The sequence below is a fragment of the Oryzias latipes genome, chromosome 14 (assembly GCF_053564925.1).
Source record: "Oryzias latipes strain Hd-rR chromosome 14, Olatipes_Hd-rR_3.1".
Taxonomy (NCBI): Eukaryota; Metazoa; Chordata; class Actinopteri; order Beloniformes; family Adrianichthyidae; genus Oryzias; species Oryzias latipes.
In genome coordinates this window covers 29,522,344-29,543,055 of record NC_136250.1, presented here as the reverse complement: position 1 = coordinate 29,543,055, position 20,712 = coordinate 29,522,344, and the positions used below count along the sequence as shown (strand labels likewise).

General features: G+C 39.9%; 1 protein-coding gene and 1 long non-coding RNA gene across 2 annotated transcripts in view; one reads left to right on the top strand and one right to left on the bottom strand.

Moving 5' to 3' along the window:
• Positions 1-20,712, top strand: part of tmem132e (transmembrane protein 132E) — a 476,675-nt gene that overhangs the window by 81,286 nt on the left and 374,677 nt on the right. The window lies entirely within an intron of this gene.
• On the bottom strand, positions 2,169-7,265 carry LOC144983781 (uncharacterized). The gene is made up of 2 exons (XR_013647588.1): positions 6,868-7,265; positions 2,169-2,356 (listed from the first exon to the last, which is right to left on the bottom strand). It is a non-coding gene; the product is annotated as an uncharacterized LOC144983781 (long non-coding RNA).

Genomic DNA, 20,712 nt, shown 5'->3' with positions numbered 1-20,712 from the left:
CTGTACTAAACTTTAGTGACTTCAGAAAAGTATAAATTGTCTTCAGGTGTTGTTGTGCTAATAGAGACTTTTTTGGGATAAAGCTGAAATCCTTGGAGCTTTAGGAAAGAGCGAGCTAATGTGCTCCCCAGAGGCCCGGTGAGGGACAAGGAGCTAAAATTAAACCCTCCTTTAGGAACAGTGTTTGCTGTAGATGTGATTGCGCAGGAAAAAAAGTTCATTTTTTAATGTGAACTTTAGTTTTGTTTGCTGTCCATAAAGATCATGAACCGAACCGCTGACGAAGGGCTTTTCTGCCAGAGTCCAGCATGCACTGGGAACAGGTTCCACAAAATGAACCAAACTTCTGCTCTGGTTGTATAGAGACAGGATGACTTTTAGTACGTAGGGCCAGACGCCATTTTCCCAGAATACCTCCCTCAGCGAGGGACAAGATTGGATGTTTTCTCCAAATCTACAAAGCATATATGGACTGAATGAAGGAACTCCCATAAACCCTCAGTGTAAAGGTGATCTGATGTTCTACAACTAGGAAGAAAATCCGCACTGTTCCGCCTGAATCAGAGGTTCTACTTAGTATACTGGAGTAGACTTTACCAGGAAGGGGGGGGAGTCCAGCGCCCTCCAGCCTTATGATAAACATGACTCGCTCTGACTGAATGTCTCCAGCCTCCTGGAAATGGGAGCTGAAGACCCCTCTGACAGTGGCATCACTGCTCCCAACAGATTTTCACAAAACGTTCCGAGTCTGTCCGGCAAATTCAAATCACCACCAGGTGATTGGTTGAAAGCGCCGCCCCTCTCATCATTAAAATGTCCTAAGCATGATTGAAGGCCAGGTGGGACCTTCAATCCCAATGGCTGATATTCAATGCGCCAAACTTGATAATTTAGCAAATGTCAGAGATAAGCTGACATTTTAACACAACACGGCAAACTGGTTGAAGTCTGTTGTTGTTTACAATCTCTATTAGAGCTGTGACGGTGTGGGATTTTTTATGAAGCAGCAGGAGTCGTGGTGTCACGGTTAACTGCCCCCCCACGCTGCCGAACACAAGATCCCCTGGCGGCCGCGTCGCAAAGGAATACAAGTAATAATTACAATGCAGTATTCCTAATTAACAAATAACAGTAACAACTAACTACTACCTATCTAACTAATGAACTAACTGTATAGGGGTTGTAGAATGTGTGTCCGCACGCTGCGTTAGTGGAGCGCGCACAAGTGTGTTGGTGCTGCGCATTCATGTTTGTTGTTGCGGAGTGAAGGAGAACAGTAATAAAAAGTTTACCCCGGAAGAACAGTGACGGATCTGGAGTAGAGCTGTGACGGTGTGGGATTTTTGATCACCGCTGTGATGAAGCAGCAAGAGTTGTGGTGTCGGGACTCTTGTGACCCCCCCACCCCAACACAAAATCCTCCGGCGGGCGGCCACGTCGCGCACTCAAGAATGAATGCAGTTTGTACTGGAAATGAATACAATGGAAATGAATGATTAGAATGCAGTATTTCCTCGCGAGACAGAAACTTCTGTTGTAGAATGAGGATGTGTATGTACGTGCGTGTGTGTAAGTAGAGGAGGCAGCACGTGCAGCGCAAGAGAGTTGGGGGTGCGCGTTCATGTTTGATTTTACAGGGAAGAAGAACGGTAATAAAAGAAGTTTTCCCCCAGAAAAAAGGTGAATTATTCTTTGTTGTCCTGCTCTGAAGGCTCTGATGGTCCGAACGGGAAAGTGAACCCCAAAGGAAGATCTGCCTTCCCCTGCGCCATTTTTCCTCGAGCACTGCCATAGGTTATATTGCCTATACCATATGAAGCTACCGGTAGGCATACTTGCAATTAAAATATAACTAACTCCAACTGTTTTCATTACACTATTGTATTTAATGCCGGTGTTTGTGTGTATTTTGGGCGGCCGTGGTGCAGTGGTAGGGCGTTCGACCCATGATCGTAAGGTTGCAGGTTCGATTCCCGCCTTGCACGCCCACGAGTTGAAGTGTCCTTGGGCAAGACACTGAACCCCACCTTACCTCTGGTGGTAGACGGGCGGCTGTGTTTGGCAGCGGAGCGGCCACCAGTGTGTGAATGTGTGTGGGACTGGGTGAATGGGTCTGTGACTGTAAAAGCACTTTGTCTTTGTAGGTAGAAAAGCACTATACAGGTATACACCATTTACCATTTATTTAATTTAACATCATATTTAAACATTGCAAGTACTGAAACATGGCAAGCAGTTAATTAAAATCAGACACACACAAAAAAAGTCCCCCAATATGTATAATGGACTGTTCCTCCCTTGCACAGGAGGGTGCGGGCTTTTTCCCCCAGAAGGCCTTGAAGTTTGAACACAGGACCTGCAGAAAAAGTAAATTATTAGCAAAGATGAATGTGTTATAGTTCAAATCACGCACCAAATGCAGAACTTTCAAAAAAAAAAGAAGAAAAGAAAAGGAACGTGCGGTGATGACTCATCACCGCGGTGATGCGGTTACTATCACACCCTCTAGTCTCAAGTCTACATCAGAATTACACTGATAGAAATGTTCATATAGGCCAACATAAGTATGGATACTTTACAGATTTAAAGCTGTCATTTGGAGGGAAACTGGCTCCTACCATTCCAGCATCGTTCATTCTGTTCGGAAAACCACCTTAAAAGGCGTATGACGCATGTGGATAATTTATCAATGCAACAGCATTTTTGCCACCTGTTTGCTTTGTTCACAGCAGACTGGAGGGCCAGAGCGGTGATGTGCAGGTGTCACTGCCACAGTGTGGGGTGTAGGCGGAATGACAGTGCACTGGTCTGCATGTGTGTAGTTCAGTGGGTGCTGAGTGCGGGGGCAGCAGGATTCATGAGAATTTATTGACTCTGTGTTTCTGTTTCGCCGCCTGACTCTGGTGTGTGTGCCTGCTTGTGTGTGTGTGTGTTTCTGTGCTTTGTAGGCTGTAAACACATCGCATGTCACAGTTTTATGGGTTTATTGCCAAGGATTGTCTTTTTGTACCAAAACATGGTACAAATGAGGTCAAAACATTTGGAGTTCTTGTGTAAAGCTACATGAAGTTAATATTTGCATTTTTAATCTATCCAGCGTGTAGAAAAACACTGTAATTGGTCCAAGCATCTGGCTGCGCAGCAGGCTTCAAAAATGGCCTGAATACTATTTGTTTCAGCTAAGACGAGCAACTTGTAGCCTGATTTCTTCGGCTTTGCTGGCAAGAGTTGCATCAGTCTGTTTCTGTCTGAATGAGACCATCTGTATGTCCACAGTGAGCTCCCCCCATTGAGACCACCTTGATCTTTAGGACAAAACGTGCAGCGTTAACTCCGAGAAATGGATCAGCATGGCCACCGCTTTTCTCCTCACCAAAGAGAAGGGATTATGGCCTTTCTATGTATTCAGCAGCGTAATTTGTATCATTTGAAAATCACATATGTGAGCTCATAGCGGAGCTGTGACAAATATCTGTGCCATCCCCATCCAGAACCCCCCTACACCTTCATTTCAAGACAGTAAAGACCAAATCCTCACTTCTACTTACATTCCTTTGTTTTCTTTAGCTAATGTTGAAGCATTTTGACCTCCAGTGTTTTTGTAATTGATCTGAATAGTAACCGTAGGCATTACATGAAAAATAGCTTTGAATGCCTCATGTTGGCCCAGCACCTGTAAAACTCCTGCTGACCTCCATGGTACACCTGAAAGCCCAAGCTCCCACTGTCAGGGTCAGATCTACACAGATTCTGCTTCCTTTAGCCTCAGCAGCCCGAGAAGAACCCTGAGCTGGATGTTAAAGTCCGATCCAAGCTGAGGAGAACATTTTAGCCCAGATGATCCTGACTGTTTTGGTCTGACGCTGCAAACGGCCACGTTTACGTGTCCTGACTTCAAACGTCGTTTTTCTCTAGAGCCTACTTTTTTACAGCTTTTGAGGCTTTGCTCATTCACAAACACTCACAAACTATATTATTTAATACTATGTAATAATATGTACAGTAAGGTTTTTTGTGAATATTTTATGCTACATTTATAAAAACCAATAGCCAGATGGTTGTTTCTGTCTGCTTTTTCACTCCTGATGTCTAACCCTAACCCTAACAGTCATTCTTTTTAACAAAGAATGAGGGGAAAATTAGAAAATGTCAGGTATGCGTTGCTCAATCAAACTTTAAAAAATTACAAATTTTACAAATTCAAATTTCGATCCTCAGTGGACTAAAGACGTTTTTGCAAAACATCATGGAGAAACTGAAGAAGTGTGGAGCACAAAGATGCATCAGCAGAGTCCAATCTGAAGGGGCTACCATGAAGTTTGCCAGAGGCGGCTGAGCTGTAGCTACTTTGTAGCATGAATAAGTAGTTGCAAAGATTGGGATAAAACAAATAATGTATGAGACATATTTATTTAATTCCTTCACTTTCATGGTTTATGGATTATGTGTCTGTGGTGAGGCCTTCTGGTTCAAGAATATGAATAGAAAGGTTTTTTTTGTTTTGTTCCCAGAGTGCCCTCATAATGAAATTGTAGGAGCCACGACTGGTCCTACAATGAAAGCTCAAAGTAAAGAAATCTTCAAAGGAAAGATGTTGGTTTGTTGCTTTTTATTAGTTTGTCATGAGGGGCTTAGTGAAAAATGACTCGGTCTCATTCTCCAGGTCAGTTTTAACAGAGAAGATGAAAAATCTGAGCAGCAGGTAAAGAAGATTTTGAACTGTAGTCTGTCCTCTCAGGTATTTTCGCGTGAGCTTTAGAAGGTCTCTAATTTAATATCAATAGATTTTAAGACTATTTTTTATATTTTAACATGCTCTAGCTGCATTTTTCTGAGGACACATTTATGAAGGAAATTAAACTTTAAATTACATTTCCGAGTATTTCTTTATTCAAATGGTAGTGAATCAAGAGCAGATGAAAAGATGCCCATCAAGAAAGCTTAAGGCTTACATGCAGGGGGGGGGGGGGGGGTACAAGCTCCCTGCTTCGCCCCACTCTGATCATCCACCTGCAGACAAATGGATCTTTGTTTTCCTGGTCGGAGCTGGACTCTGGATCAGAACTGGACGACTGGATGGCTACAATATGTTAGGTTGGGGTTGTGAGGGGCTGTAAGCTGGCGGGAGAGCAAGGAAACAGATGGGTGACGGGCAAAGGCGTGAGCTTACTCCACACCAACAGTCAATTTGGTTTTGGAATTTGGTTCAAAACAGCATCACCAGAAGTAAAAGATCCCCGGGAACGTTTGGAAAATAGAAAAACAGAAAACAATAGATCAAAAGATGACTGGAATCTGTTAAAAAAATATAGAAAAGTGTCCAAATATGCCCTGTGGAATGATGTTTTTTTATTTCAATTTTGTCAAAATCTTGATTGGAAAAGAATCCACAGAACCAGAAACTGGAAATTTACGGAAACCTCCTCTTAGAAGATTCTAGAACTGACATCTTGGCGGTCAAAGGTCAATCAGAAGGCCGCAGCCCCATTTGATTGCAGTTTTTATTTCAACTGTAAAATAACGCGAGGTTCATAAAAATCATTTTCACCAGTTTAGTTTTGGATATAAAATCTAAACACAGTAGATTAGTTCATTCTGTTGTCTCTGTAAAATACTTCAAAGTTCCTCCAAGTATGAGAAGTACTTTTCAAGCTACTACTTTGCCCCCTAAAGCTAACGTTTAAAGGACCAACATAATGCATAATCCACTTTTGTGAGCTTTGAAGTGTATTATAATGTCAATTCCTTATTCAAAAACAACCTCAAAGCAGTATTATATGAAATGGGCGGCACCCACGAGGAGCGAAAGGCGGCGCCTGGATCGAGTCGCTTTACTTTGGGTTTGAACCGCGAAAACGACTCGTTTTTCAGAAAAAAGTGTGTTCTTTGGCGTGTAAAGTTTTATCATTATATATGGATATAGTTCACTCTGACAGGCTTAAGAAAAGCAGGATAAATGGAGTGGCTGGGCACCAACTCGCTTGTATTAGGGACCCCTATTAGTGACTTGGTGAACTGACAAGTTATTTCCTTCTTAAACAGGCTTCAAACAGGAAGTTGCAGTTCCTTCATGCTCACATTCCCACTTACACAGGAGTTATAACTTTGACTCTTTTTGACTAAAAAAAAAATCAGTGAAGGTTCATCAAAACGTGGTTCTGAGCTCAGAGGAAAGGGGACACAAGTTTGCTTATTGGGAACCAATAAAACCCACAAGAACATTTGGAAACTTCTGAACAGCACATTCTGTCTTTTGTTGCAAATGGGGAAGATTGAAGCTTTAGCTTAGTGTTTTGATCAAATATGAACAATCTACTGTAATCAAAGTAGAAACAGTGAAAGATCTTGTGAAATAAAACTCCCTTTCTTAAACCTTCTACTTTGATGGATTCTACCTGGACAAATGAAATCTACTCTAATGTTTTAATGCCTGTGCTCCAGGGCCCCCCTCCTGTTTTTATTCTAATATGGTTAAGAAAGTCCACTTATGACAAATAATTAAGCTAGGTTTGAAATGGAATTTTGTACTTCATTTAATCTATTTAAATGGACAATATAAAGTATTAAATCTGAAGCAATTTTACTTTAAATCATTTTAATTTGGATCTGATTGTTTTTATTGTTAACACAAACTATTATGTGTATGCAACTTCAATGTTTTCTATTTAATAAAATTATGTGAAAAATGTGTTTTATAGTTTGTTGTACAGCAAACATTTGTATTTGTATTTATTTATTGAAGGGACAATGCATACAACAAACAGTGTAGAGGAATGAGCGGTTAGAATAAAATCTGATCCATAGATATTTTCCTCATAAAACTATATAATGTATGTTTCTGATTAGCGGTAACAGTTTTAGCCTTACCGTGTTTAGGAACAGCAGTGAGGATACAGAAATCTGCTGTCTGGGTCTTGACAGAGCGCGGTGCTGAGTCAGCATCGTTTGCTGCCAAGTTAAACATCCCACGACTCGCAGCTTCCCGCTCTGCACTTCATCCAAATGCAAACCTCTGTCCCTGAGCCGCTGCCAGGACGGGAGGTCAGGAGTTTCCACAGCTGAAAACACAGAGACTGAATCGGCACGGAAAAGCAGGAGGTGAAGAAAAGCTGTTGCATTGTGGTCCTCTGGAGGTGGAGCCACCTCCTCGTTTGGTGCCGCATCATTGGAGGATGTCAGAGAGGAGACGACTGGAGCAGATGGAATAGATGCACAATGTGTTTTTGTGAGCAACAGAGAATCATTGCTATAATAAAACTCCTCTGCTGCAGAGTGAAGAGAAAGACACAATATTAATATTAACTTGGAAAGCGGACTTTTACATAATAATTTACTTTCTTTTTTATCAACAAAAGGCTAGAAAGAGTAAAGGATCTAATCTGAAGGTTTTTGTTTTTAACTATTTGGCCTTTTTATTGTCTAGATGCCACAAAAATGACGTTTTTAATCCTCCAAAACATTACGCCTTTTGACGGATCACATCTTTAATGCACTTTAGCTAAAATATACGACTTATACTTGACACTTTCTCATTAAATACTTTAAAAATATGATGATACGTTCTGATCTCTTTTCTTAAGGGCTTCTGTACTTATTAAAATTTAAAAAAGAAACTTTTTTGACCTTTATATACTTTTCATTTATTTTGTTGAATACTATAAAGCCTTCAACCATTGTTTTCCTGTTTCTCTTTTATTCTAGTGTCTTCCACAATGTTTTGACGCTTAACTCCTTCTACACTTTTTCAGCTGTTTCAACCATTCAACTATTCAAATGTTCAGCTTTTTCCAGCTATGACTTTTGGTCCTTCAAATCCTAGAACCTTTCCAGATATTCCAGGATTTTCAGGATTTTGCCTCCATTGATATCCACAGGGAATCCTTGGTGCAGAAGCTCGCTGGTTCGATACCCGGCTCTGGCATTTTTCACAAAAATATCTTTTTTTGTTATTGTTCTGTTTTCACTTTATTTATGGCCAACTTTGATCATTTCTTTATTTATTTCAACCCCAATAAGGTATGCAACCCCTGCATTTTCTTTTGGAAATGCAGCTCCTTCTAGTTTTAATTTGAATTTTGGACTGTTTTTTTATCTTGTTTCTTTTGGCATTATTTCACTTTTTTCTGCACAAGCAGCAGTTTGTGTTTTGTATATTTCAGCTTCATTTCAGAGCTTCCATAGCAGGTTTACTGTTTAACATTAATGTATAGATTTCAGACTTTTTTAAGCTCTTTTTATGGGATGTAGCATTAAAAAAGCATAAGCAGAGAGCGTTTATCGCACATTTGACCACAGAAGTTATTGAAAACTTGCTGGATGTGTTTAGTATATATTTCCGGAGCGTACACCTTCAGCTTTTAATGTGTGACAATCATCAATAGTTTTTTGGCTGAGAGCTGACATGTTTAGGAATGCACCAATGTGAAAAGAAAATGATAAAACGTGGACTAAAATCAATTGAGTTTCTTTTAATCTGCACTGTAGGACTTGGAATCTGTGCTTTTGGCTTTTTGCTGTCTCTTCCATCAAAGAGTTCCTCTGAAAATTTCATTGTCTTCTTCACTTTCCTGACCGTCAGCAAGATGGGAGAATTTTTGTTCAAATTCCTGGGATGTGATAAAACTGTGTTGTGACACTTTCTTTTCACTGTTTCATTTCATAAAAGTCCAAAGTTCTGTGCTGCCAGACAGGAGTCTTAACAGATTCTGCTGAACCTCTGAGTGGATCCATGATGGATGAAGCCGTTCGCTGTGTGACACAAAGCAGATGTGAAAACGGCTTCCCTCAAAAAGTCACTTTCACTCTTCTCAGTGAGCATGCTTTTCCGCTGTGTGAGCTTTTTTTTTGCATTTATGAGCGAAGTTTCTGTTGAAAAGAGTCGGTCCTGACGGGAGCATTACTTTGACCAATTAGCTTCAAAAGCTCCGTCTTCATTTCCTCCTTTCCTGGACTCACTAGGATCCAGACTTTGGAGGTTTTCCACAAACAAACTGGAGGCAGAAGGACTTCTCACATCCTCGACACGGCAGTGGTGGAACACGATTGAAGGAGAAACGAACTTAACACCCAGCATGAAGCGAAAACCCGAATGTCATGGCTAGCCTTGGTCACATGCACCCACGCAGGTGATGACGAGCGCTGTGTGTTTTTGGGTTGTAATTGCTCGGATCCCATTGGTTGCATCAGAAAAGAATCCCCCCAATTGCTGCGAAACGTGACACAAGCTGATGACATCATCTGCCATTGGAATTTATGCATATGGTCCTTTTCTGAAGCCTTTCAGAGTAAACTTTATCCCTATGTATGATCATATTTGTCCTTTGGCACACATTTTTAAAATGAAATGTTAGTTTTTTTGCTGCTCGTTTTCATGCCGACTCCATCTCTGAAGCTCCGCCTTCGCCTCTTTGTGGGTGCCGCCCATTTCGTGACGTCATTGTGACCACAGGATTTGGCGAGATTAAAAAAAGCAAAAACTCAGTGTGACACGCCTGTGTCTCACCTACTTCACTCCCTGTGTTGTATAAGTGTTCGCGTCTGTTGCACGACCTGACTTTGACCTGTCGTATGACCTCACTATGACCTCACTATGACCTCTTTCAGGCCAAGCGGCCTACAACCTATTATATATTTGGTGTCCCCCGTACAGCTTTGAGCTTTTTCCCCACAGACCGCTCGCATCCGCCTGTCAGGACAGCTGAGACGGCTCTAAACAATCAGCTCAGTGGCCTTGTGGTAGAGTGTCCGCCCTGTGACTGAAAGTTCGTAAGTTCAAATCCAGGATGAGTCATACCAAAGACTCTAAAAATGGCCTCCCTGTTTGACACTCAGCATTAAAGGGTTGGATTGGCGGCTGTGTCTGCCGTTCACTGCTCCCCCAGGGGAGGGGTCAAATGCAGAGAACAGATTTCAAACACCTAGGTGTCTGACAGATAACAGTACTTTAACTTTAAAACAATCTTCCATCAAACGACGGACAATTTGAACAAAGATTGTGTGCGGGTTCCTTTTTAAAAAAACAAACCTGGATGGCTCGTTGTAACCCGGCACGTGCGCGCTCCTGACCCGCCCGGGGGTCGGGGGAAAACTCTGCTGGAGCCCTCCACGTTGAGTGTCACGTTTGTGATTAATTAGAATTCCTCATTACACAGAGTTCATTTCCCAGGTGAAGCAGAGATGCTGATAACAGGCAAGCTGGCAGCCAAGGTTAAGCGTGGCGGCGGCGGCGGCTGCGGCGGCTTGTGCTTCTTTGACCAGAGTCATTACCGGCTGCAGATTTCCCTCTGAGGAACTGAATGAGGTCCAACCCTTTATCTATGGGAACGTCCACTTACTAATGGGGTTTTTCAGGTAAAGACCAAAGGTTTGGTCATATTCAGTGGTTTTCATTTATAAGTAATCTGGATTTTCTTTAAATTGTGGAATATTTCAGCTGGTCACACTAAAATACAGAGTCAATGCACTTTTCCTTCGTTCAGTCGTGTTTATGGAACAAAACAGAAGTCTAAAAATCCTGATGAAATGTCACTATATTGAACTGTTTTTTATTTTACTTTTAATCTGGCAGAAAATTGGCGGTTTTGCATTAAACTTAAGAATTATTTGACTTTGTCAATTGGATCATAAATGATTAAAATACATTTTTTTATGAAAACGTTATCGTAATCATCAGACAGAATTTTCTTAGTTGGACTTTTTAATGATCTGGTTGTACTTGTCATAAATTGAACAGTTTTTCATGGTTTATTTTGACATATTAGTGTTTAAAGTTACTTTTCTCACATTGACACTGTTTGAAAACAGGTAGGGTCGTAAACACAGACATTTCAGATAGACGTAGAACAGAGTACTTATGTTAACATTATATAAGAAATGATATTCCTACTTCATCGGTTGTCATTTTTTCCCCCTTTTTTTAATTGTTTGTGTGATTTAAAACGTCAATTCTTTTAATTATATTTTGATGGATGTTTTAAACATTGAGAGGCTCATCAAGTGGGAAGAAATTAGACAAATACCCAACTTATTAAAAACAATTTTTTAATTTTTAGGCAAAATAAAAATTATTTTCCAGAAAAAAATGCACCTTCATAGGAAAAGGCCTTGACCTTCCTCTTTTTGAATTTCACCAACAAGTTCTGCACCAATGTTTCTTCCCTGATCTCGCATTCTAAAAGCCTTTTTTTGTCTCCATCTTGGTGAAAAAGCTCAAAGGAAATTGCAGAATCCGATGAAAATAGCTTGTGAACTGCGGTTTTAGCTGCTTTGCTGGAGTGAAATGAAGGAAACCTGAGTGCTCTGTGACATCGTTGTTTTCTTGTCCTAAACCAGAGAATACTTTTCAAACATGTGTTTCATTTTCTCCTAAATAAGTTCTGAAAGATTCATTCTTCCTGCAAAATGCAAGAACTGAAGAAACTGAAGAAAATACTAAACTAACTATTAGTTAAACCTTTAAAACAGCCTTAGAACAAGCTTAATAATTTAGATTCATGGTAAATACACAGAAATTAAAATGAATGGATCAAAGCAATTAGGACAAACCTTGTTAAAAGTGCAATTTGAAATGAAAATTAATTAGTTAATGAATGTGCTGCTCAGACGGATTTGGATAAAATAGAACAAGGTTAAAAGTTGGAAACTGCATAAAAAATAACTAATGTTAAAAATGCTAAATATGCATTTATCAAATAAAGCCTTGCATAACAATAAATAAGGTAAATTCTAGAAACTAATATAGACAAACGGATACCTTGTAATCTATACATTACTAAACTAATGACAGTATTACATCAATAATGACCAAACTCTAAACTGAGGGGAATTAGGGCAGCATTCCTGCTTCTTTGTTGTTATACTGCTCTGGAAAGCTCTGATTGGCTGGATCCACCTGATCCAGGTAACCAGCTGTCAGTAAATATCTTTTCAATTTCAACTCAATTTGATTTGTATAGCCCAAAATCACAACAACAGTCGTCTCGATGGGCTTCGAAGTAAAACATGAACTTAAAAGGATCACGAATACAAAGAGTTCAATAGGAAAATACTAAAATGAACTAACAAACTGACTAAGCTATACTGGCATCTCTGCCCTTAGACCCCCCTTCTCAGACACAAACGCACTTCAGGCCTGGAGTTCCCACCTCTGTGCTTAAAAAATGAAAAAAGAATTAAATAATGACAATAAAAAAGAGGCAATAATTATTTTTACATATGAATGAATTATAACAGAAAACACGTATTAAAAAAGGATTATTTTTAATAAAAATAGTCTTATCAATAAAGATTTTCAACAGCAAAATCATCTTCATTTAAGAAAAGACGTCTAGAACTTTTCCTTAAAATCAGTTTTCATACACAATCTACAAACTAAATACAATAAATTAGTGAATACGATAAAATAAAAGAGGGAAACTCAGTTTCTATATGTTGTTGGTTCATGTTAAAAATGAGTTCAACGGTAAAACGTCTAGGTGAAGACAAGAAGAGATCAAAGCATTTGCTAAGTACAAATTCGGCAAATTCCATTTAGAATTTCAAGGCAAAAAAAAGGGGTATTTTTTAGGTGTCAAGAGTTCTAATAAAAATCCCTGTTAAGACTATTTTTCTTTTTAGATTTTATTTGATTGTTTTTAACGTATTTCTAAGGAGACCTTGTTTCTGCAGTTCAGGTTTCAGTCTTAAACGTTGTTTAGTTTTTTGTCAAATTTACTAAAAAACTTTTCAAAAGCCATAGAAAACAGCAATAAAAGTGTTGGTTTTAATATTCAAAAAATGATAAATGTATGAAACAGTTAAAGGATGCTTCAAACAGATGATCAGTTGTGTTTAGGGATGAGAACATGAAATAATCTCTCATGCTAACATTTCTCACAGCACAGAATTTAAGGCTCAAATCTTTTAATGTGATTTTAAATAATCACATGAAATATGAAAGCATCAGAAATGATTAGAAACGTCGTTAATGAGCTGAAGATGCAGAAATTATAATCATTTTTTTTAAAGGATATGTCTTTAAAATCAGCTTAATGCAAACAAACTAGGTGAAAGGCTGCAGCGCCTCTTCTTGGACACGTTTGCTCAAAGATGCACTGAGAATAGAAATCCATAATGGTGGATTTAAGTGATAATTTCTTCCCTGGAATGACACTAGAAGCATTTGCTCATCACCTCCCAGAACAGCATCAGAGAGAAAGCCATTACTGGGATGAGCGCAGCGTCTGACCCAGACTCCCAGCCAATATAATAGACTTACTCAAAAGTTTTTGCTCCCTCCTGCTTTTTCAAGATTTTACGATTACCAGCTGGCTGTGCCCAAGTGATTGCCATGAAAATTAATAACTCCAAGCTGGAAAATGTCGTTTTTTTAAAGCCTATTGTTTTAATGCTGCTGTGTCGCTCGGGCTTTAAGGTTTTTCACCTCATTTAGGTCGACGGAGAGGTCGCACGACAAACATATGCGAGCGTCCTGCTGCCCTAAATGAGACGTTAAGCTTCTGGCTCTTCTTGGAAATGAGGTTCAGGATGCGACCGTCGGCATGTGTTAATCGCTCGCTGTTTTAAGTTGTCTAATACAAAAAGCACAGCGCGGCGAGTCCTAAAACTGCAGGATGGGGATTACACATTAAAACTCTGTGTTTCTGCTGTTTTTAGCTTTGATGCATCTCAGCGGCGAACCACATTTTTGACACTTTTTCAGAAATATGCATCGAATTCTTTGCTTTTTAATCCGCTTTTGTGCAAATTGTGCTTCTTTTTTTTATTTTTATTCCAACCGATGCCTGACAACTGCGGCTCCTTTCAAGGACCAATTGAGCTGCACCTCAGTGTGTCCAAGCCGATCTGCTTAACCGCTGAATTTATTTGTCAGCTGCTCTCCCTTGATTGTGTCTGCGGACTAAAGCAATCGGGTCGGCGCTGCAGAGAGATGAGTTTATTCAGCATTCATCGATCAAGCAGTCCCACCAAGATAAGGAGAGCATGCTGAGCGGTGCAGGCTTTCCCATCGACAGGAGACACTGACCTCCTGTAAACACAGCAGCTCTGCTGCTAAAAGGGAGCCGCTTTATGATCCAAGCAGCACATTTTCTTGCTTTTATTTTTACTGTCTGAGAGCTTTGTAAAGCACTAGAACAACTGCAGGGGCACTCAAAGGTTTGCAGCAGAGCTGTGAACTATTGCAGTTTAATCAGGTGTTACATATTGCAGAGGGAAGGACCCAAAATTGAAGAAGCAGCCTCAGGGAGTCGTCGGAGTTCCAATTTGTCCTGCTTGCGTGCATAATTTCATCTGCAAATTAGTGGAGCTGTAATGAAAGTGGGGAACCTGCAGTCGCAGGAAAACCCACTCTGTGGCCACTGAGTCCATGTGGAACTTTATTCACTGAAAAGACATTCATCAGAACAGTGCTATTATTTCCAATGGAGCTTTTCGTGTTCTGTAGCGGCATTCCTTCCTAAAGTCCAACTCCGATCATCTTTCGATTTCTTTTCAAAGTGTTCCCAGTGATCTTTTAATTATGATGATGCAGTTTTTGTTGCTAAATTCAGAAAACTTGTGTCGTTTTCTTGGAGATGGTTTCTGCAGAGCGGCAAGAGTTCATTAGAAAAGCACCTCGGAGATGTGGGCGGGACCGTAGACGTGGAGCAAGCCCACCCCCATTTCCTATCATCCATGTGTTTATGTGCTGTCTAGCTCACAGCCCCTCACAATCCCAAAGGATCTATTTGTCTGCAGGCGGATGCATCAGAATGGAGCGGAGCAGAGAGACTGTGGCCCCCTCCCATCGTATTTACCACGTCGCAAAACAGGGTTTTTTGGTCTACTCCTGATTGACAGCGATTTGAATAAATAAATACTCAGAAATGCAGATTTTGGGCTTAATTTTCTTTAGTTATGTGCCCCATAATCACAAAAATGCTTCAAGAACATGTTAAAAACACCAAAAACATCGTTTTCATTGGAGGGGGTCTTTAAAGCCACACAGGTGCCGGGAAGGAATGTACTGAACCAAATACAAACATGACACGTTTTAACTCAGATTACTTTACAGATAAATAGTCTCCTGCTTGACATGACAGTTAAAGTTACAAATTTGACAGAAGAACACTGTAACAATGGACCTTGTAGAAATAAGACAAAAATTCATAAAATTAACAAAAAGAAATCTGCCAATCAGGTAAAATGGTCCTACCAAGAATTCTCATTTTAAGAAAACATTTACAGACAGGCTATCTCAAACTAACTTTATGTGTTAAAATGTTATAAATAAGAATTTTTTTCCAAGACAGAAATTAAGACAAATTTTCTTGTAACAAGGTTCGTATTACTTTAAGAACATGTTTCCTTTACTATCATTGATTTATTTGTAGTTGATGTTGGTTTTTAACCCATTTCTTCTTTCTTTCTTTCTGTTTTATAATCATTACAGTTAATTTAATAAGAAAAAAATCTACAAACAACTTACTTTTTCTCCAGGAACCAATTAAAAAGAAGAAAATGTCAGAATTTTATTTGCATTTAGTTTTTGACTTTTAACGTTTTTTTAAAATTCCTTTTTTAAGGTCTTGAGACTCAAAATCTGAATTAGGAATTTGTTAGCAACACTTTGTCACTTTGTGACGTGGCAACAGTGTGTGAGGGGGCGGAGTCACAGACCTGCTCGCATGTTTCCACAGTCATTCATTGTGGAAATAATCCAAGCACGGTTTTCTGTTTTGTTGGTGGATTAAGAAGAGACGAATGAATCTGGGATGACAGAATGGCCTCTCCATGATGAACTCTCTGAACAAAAGCAGGTTCCTCTGTCTACAGTGACACTGAGAGCAGCAGAGGTGCCATTCTTTGGTTTATCAATAAATTCAGACTTTGGTTCTGTTTAGTTTCCACCCTCAGAAACAGAGCGACTGCTGCTTTTCTCAGGGTCTCCTTTTGGTAATCCAGGGAAGCTCGGCGGCGCTGACACTGTTGATGTAGCTTCACTGTCTGATTAGCGTGGGCGGTGGGAGATTAATGGAAAGGTCGGAGTTCATCGACTCCCTACCTCATAGATTTTGTTTCTTCACTCTCAGTAGAGGAATTGATCAGATTGCCAATGCTTATAATTAATAGCTGCACTCAGAAATGCATGTTGCGACTCAGAGAAACCCGGCACAGGTAGTTAGTCGGCTGTTTACTGAAGCAGAAGCAAAAACTTGGATTCACAGTGATTTCCCCTTCTGCTCTGATTACTGACACTTCCCCTACCATCCTTAGAATGTAAGCAAAGAAAACTGCTCTGATGATCATGTTTCCATTACAGTCTGCAACACTAAATAAACCCTCGAGTCCAGCTTCTTACTGACTTAATCCCAGCAAGAGCTGCAAAGTTCAGAAAAATAAACTTCATTTATGTTTTTGCAGCCTTTAAACCATTCATATATAAAATGTACCTTCTGAAACATTTACAATAATTCAATTATCAAAGCAAAATGACTGGTACTGAGTCAAATAAGATCCACCTGCTGCAGCAGATACATAACAAAAAGCCCAGTCAAACATCGCGTTTTCTATCATTACAGCGAATCACCATCTTTTTTTCCTCCTTTTACTATCAAATATAAATATGACAACATTAGTGTATCCAATTTCTTTAAAAAATCTATAGTGGACATGCAAATGCAATTATCTTTGCCTCTGAACAGCAGCTAGACGATGTGCTTAAAGGTTATCCTAATGATAAAGCACTCTGACGGTAGAGTCAACCTTGAACCATCATTTTCCTCCGTTATCTGACATGTTAAAAATCTAAATAACAATAAAACTTTACTAACTGAAACAAATTAACCAGAACTGCAAATCCATTATTTATTCAAATCGTTTTTCTTCAAAGCCAATGAGCCACAATCGGTGGATAAAAGCTGTGAGTGAGGCTCTGGAGCCTCGGTTTGCAGATCTCTACCAAAAGAAAACTGGACCGAGTGAGTGTGACGTCTTCCATGGAGAATGGTTTTCTACCGGCAGACTAGATTGTTTGCAATACGGACTTCACCATGTTGGAGCCAGATGTCTTTGAGTCGGTCTGAGTCAACGTTTCTATGGCAAGCACTCTGACCAACCAGGAGTGAGCTTGTTGGAAGTCCACGCCCCTAGTACTTAAAAGATCAGAAAATCTGTCAATTAAATGTTTTGGACGTTGGATGTGGAGATCAGCAGGCTCCACCTACTTTTTTTTAAGGCATCTGATTGGTCAGTTTATAACTTGAATAACTTCAACTTCACTGCTGCATTACTATTGTTGGGATTTAGGCTTCTTGGAGCCAGCGGGTACTTCCTGTTTGGAACGCCAGGGGGGAGTGGCCACTCAGTTCATTTCTCATTTACAGTCATTAATTATATCTGAGTTGGCATCAGATCAAACTGGAGGATTGTCGGTTAACAACACGTTTAGTGCAGTGTTGCCAGATTTGGCGGTTTTCCGCCCAATTGGGCGGTTTTTGTTCTAAATTTGCGGGTAAAAATGGCTTTGGGCGGGTATGCATAATTTGGGCGGTTTTAGGGTCTGTTCGGCGGGTTTTTTCCACTCATGAATACATAATAACGGACTACTTTAGGCTGGGTGGCTGTTGAAGTCTTATGTACTGAAGCTCCGTGAACGCACCAGGTAGAGACGCTTAATGGGTTCTGTCATCTAACCTGTTGTGGGGGGTTTGCCGCCCCGCCCTTCCTCTTAGAAGTTGCGTTCTTTAAAGCTGACACCGCGGTCGCGTGTGGGCGGAGCTACGAGCTAACGTTATGGTCTGATCACTGAATGTCTGTGTTTATCAGTGCATGGTGGACACGGAGAATGTGGAGAGATCAGGTTTATTATTTTGAAGAGTTCTACTTGGTAATCATGTTTCCATGTTTGAGTTCATGAGATCGTCCCAGAAAGTCTCTGCTTCAACTAAGCTAAGCTAACGCCACTTTGGGAGATGATGGAAGAGTTCCGAAGATTTCGGGCTCAAAACGAGCAGCGAGAAAACCGGGTCGAGATTCTGGAGAAAAGACTGGACGATGTGGAACTGCAAGTAAGGATGAATAATGTCATTCTCACTGGAGTACCAATCAAGCCTCAAGCGAAACTGACAGCAGGAGCAAGCACTGCTAATGCTAGCGCTAGCGTAGCTAGCAGTGATAATACGGAGAGTATTCGGTTCGGTGCAGTGTCTTTGGAGCAGCAAATACATTCATTTCTCACATCTAAAGGGATTTCCCTGGATCTCAATACCATCGAGACCTGCCACCTGCTCCCCAGGAGAAAGGAGACGGATAAACCAGAGATCCTCATCAGGTTTGTGAATCACAAACACAAGCTAGCTTTGATGACCCAAAGGAAACACCTGAAAGGTTCGGCTGCTTATCTGAACGACCATCTGACCAGAAGGAATGCTGAAATCTCAAAACATGCACGGCTTCTCAGGAAGCGTAAGCAGATTGAGAACACTTGGGTTAAAGGCTGCAGGATTTACGTCAAACCACTCGGTCCAGAAGACCGATCCAAGGTTCTGGTTGTGAACACCATGAAGGACTTTGAGAAGTGTTTGATCACGGTCGTCTGAAACAACGTGGAGTAATAAACCAAAGAGCCAAATAATTTCAAGAAATATGACACCTGGAATCATCACTTTCTCTGTATGTCTGACGTCACCTGAATAACAGCAAAGTTCTGACCTGCAGACAACTTGACCTCAACTTTCACTGCAGCTGATATCAGCTGAAGAAGGATATGGACCTGAATCTAATGTCTGCAGACATAACATCCAAGAGAACTATTAACTCTGTTTAAACCCAGAAGTACGGCTGTTATCAGTAAAAGAAGAAATGCCAACCTTGGACAATCGACAGTTATGGACCCTTTTTACTTTTCCCCTACAGCATTACTTTATTATTAAAAAAAAATAAAAATACAAAAAAAAAATATTAAAGAAAAAGGTAAAACAAATGATTAATCACTTATTGAAAATTGTTAAATTGATTGACTTTTAATGACATTACTTCACTTTCTCCAAAAATTGATAAATTGATTAAAAAATCTTTCCTAATGAAGCATAATTTTGCACGTTTTTAATTTTTGATACTTGATGAAATTTTGCTATGAAATTTCCTGAAACAGTGTTGTCTATTTTACTGATATAGTATTATGTTTTATTCATATGAATGGCTTTTATAACATAATCTGCATATATTTTAGATGACTGATCTGCATTTGCCATGTTGATTTCAAAAATAGTTATTTTTGACGTAATACTTAAGTAATTCATCTTTGTCATGTGCTTTATCGATATATTATGATTTTTAATTCTGTCTGATAAAAACTGGGAACCGGATATTGATAAATCATGTAATAAAATGGTTACAGTATAACGGGGTGGGATTATATAAGTTTGCTTCCTTCCACTCCCTTTCAAGCAATGAATAACTGATGATTATATAGCTGTTGTGTATTATTTGTACTTAATTGCTTGAAATAAACCATTTCAAATCAAAAAAATCAAAATCAAATAAATAAAAGAAGCATAAAATAGAAAATATTGCATTTAATTTAAAGTGAGAAGAACCATGATGGTCAACAAAATCCCAGTTGATCTTGAAAACAAATCAGCTTCCCGGGGGTTATCTCCAGCCTCAACGCAGAGTTTTAAATGCACCAAACAGAAAAAGTAAATTCTGTGTTTGGAGAAGGAAGTTCCATGTCTTCCTGACTAACTTAAGTTCACACACAACATCCAGATTTGTGCCCCAGGAAATTGAACACTTGTCTCACAGTTGGAGGGATGATGAATGGCTTTTTGGCTTTTTAGAGTCAACAAGTCAGAATGTCCTCTGGCAAGAAGCTAAACCCCCGCCAAGAGAAAACGGCGTGAGCATTTGCACGCTGGAGAAAATCACAAAATAGTCAAAAAATACTAAAAAAAAATCTAAAAAACTATCAAAACTGAACTGTAGAATAAATACTTGGTTGTTGCTGCTAAATGTCGAAAAGGCTAAAACAAAGAATTAGATGGAAATCCATGCAGAGTTTTCTGTGTTCACTGTGGCAGAAATATTTTTTGTGCTCTTTTTTTCTTATCAGGATGCTTTGAAAGTTCTAGCTGGTTTGATGGTTTAATGACGCAAAATTACTGGATTCCGAGGTCAAGTTTCACAGTTTGCAGATGACAACATGCTGTTTATACAGTAAGTCTTCTGCTGATCTGCACTTGGTCCTGTTGTTGGCTGTGGTTCCATCTCTGGTCATTGGCTGGTCCACACCATTGGACGTTGAGCAGCTCAGGTGACGAGGGGACATTACACATGGGCCTGTACCATGGCGGTTGACCTGTTCTGATGCTGTGGGTTTTTGGGTTGTCTGGTGACCATCTCAAGGGACGTCATGAAAATGGAACGTACCATTGTCATAGGTGTACCCTTACCTACCCTTGCGTGTTCTAGTGTGTTCCGTACGACCTTTCGCCTGCAGCTTGCCCGTCGAAATAATGTGCATGGACATTTTCTCTCTACGGGCTCAATGAGCGGTCTATGAACTTGATATTTTGTGTGGATCATCTGCGTACCCCATACAGGTTTGACCATTTATCACTCACAGACAGCTCATATCCCCCCTTAGGACAGTTGGGACTAAGAGCACCATGATGCAGGAGTGGATGGGTGAAACGTTGTGTTCTTTCTGCTCCACCTGTTTGGTAGCTCTGC